Below are 2167 nucleotides of genomic sequence, written 5' to 3'. Positions count from 1 at the left end.
AGCTGGTATTTCCGTCATAATGGAGTGCATGGAAATTTCTAAGTGACCCCCAACTTTTGACCGGTATGTATATATACATAAAAATAAAATTGAATTGAAGTTTAGGTGAAGCTTGTTATATGACGCTAAAGACTTTTAGTGTAAATAACAACGACCGGGCACCAGACCAAGAGTCCTATTTTACAAGATGGGAGTGGAATGTTTTGACAATTTGACCATACCATTGCATTTAGGAATTTAGAAACAAAAACACCTTAAAACATGTTTTGATTTTCCCAGATCTGATTTGTATTACTTGTATTGTTGATAATCTTTCTCCTTAAATTGAATCCGTTGCTCAATACCACAAGGCATCTGTAAACTGTGATCCTGCAGTGGCAGCATGTGTAAATTATAGATTCAAACTTTCCATTTCCACTCAGAATAGCTTTCATTTTTTTTCCTCTTTGAACAGAAGTAACATTTGACATTTCAGTCACTCTGCGGAATGATGCCACAAAGACAAATTAAGGTCAAACTGATATGACTCCAGAGCTTTGATGGCTATGACATGGCTTTTAGTATACACAGAAAGGCCTGAGCTAAATGAAATTGATTCCTCCAAAATACAAATTGATGGCTTTTATTACTGAAGCAAACAAGGGTCATTGGTCAGGTTATACTGTTGTGGTCCACTCTCTCTGGGGGGTGTCCTGTGCATGGGGTCAAAGGCTAACAGGATTAGCTGCTAATAAGGAACTGTCCTTCTGAAAATGAGTGGATGGATGCATGGGGCATGAGATCTACTTTATCAACGTACTCTCTGAATCCATAACACTGGGGTAAGATCCTTCCTTCACCCCTTAGGTACTTACCAGGGAAGAAGATGATTGTGGCACAATACTTTGATGAACCGTTATATGGATGTCCACTGTAAAAAAATTAAAAGGTTTCCACAGAACACAAGGCAGGGTTAGGTCTAAAACAGGCAAATGGTCCGCACATCTCTAACTAGGACACAGGAAAAGGCTGGAAAGCAGAGACAAGGGTACAAGACGACACTGGCACTGAACAATGGGAAATGGAGTGTATATCAACATGAGGGAGTGGGGGGACAACTAGCTCAGGTGCAGAACATTAGGACGGGCAGGTGCTCACAGAAGCAGGAAGGCAGACAAAGACCTGAAAGAAATTTACATGAACTAGAACACAACGTGATTATAGTATAAGCAAGATGATGAATGTGAAGAAAACTAAAGATATGACCTTCGAGCAGAAGGTAGTATGACAATCTAGCTCTATTCACGTGATCATGAAACAACTCTGTATATGTTTGAAACAACTCTGTGTATGTTTTGATACCCCATCCTAATGTCATTGTCAAGTTAACACTATGTATATTTTTTTCACATACTTGTGCAGTGCCTGTTGAAATAGTGTCTGCTTGAACGGACCGATTGCTCGCTTGTGGTATGCTGCTTCATCAAAACCAAATTGTACCCAAAACTACTTACAGAAAGACCCCAGCCACTTCGTATGCAGCTCCCTTGTATGCCTACTACTAACTTCCTGATTTACCCCGACAAGATTGCAGAATCAGAATGTAATACCAAATATCACAATGACAATGTAGAGTATCGACATTAGCGCCATGAACTCATGGCAGTGTGCTACCCCCCCGGCCCATAATGAGCCTAAACAGCACACAATCAACCCCAGACAACCTGACTGTGTGCGTGCGTTGTGTGTGTTGCTGTGTTATATTTATATTTAGCATGTGTGTCCGAGCCGTTAAATGAAGGTCGGACAAGTCCTAACCCACGGTTTTTAGACATGGCTTTCTGCACAGGTGTCAGTCCTTATTTATTAAATCCATTGTTTATTGAAGAAATCAGTAAACTCTGTTCCACATTTTTACTGCTACCATGTATCTGGGCGGGTTATCACATGGCATACAAACACATAAACATAGCATGATGCAGCCTTTAACAGATTCTCAGTTTCCTATATCAAACTTTATAAAATATTTGTCCTCCTATGACCAACAACACCAGTATTCTCTGATGGAACATGTCCAGAGCTAAAACATTGGACTTTCACTTTCTAGCAGTATTGCCGCTTAGCGACTTATTGAACCATCAGGGGAAAACAAGAAATATCCATGCATGCACTCTGAGTAATCGTAGTC

This window comes from Etheostoma spectabile, chromosome 4 (genome assembly GCF_008692095.1).
Source record: "Etheostoma spectabile isolate EspeVRDwgs_2016 chromosome 4, UIUC_Espe_1.0, whole genome shotgun sequence".
Taxonomy (NCBI): Eukaryota; Metazoa; Chordata; class Actinopteri; order Perciformes; family Percidae; genus Etheostoma; species Etheostoma spectabile.
This window is presented reverse-complemented; position numbering follows the sequence as displayed.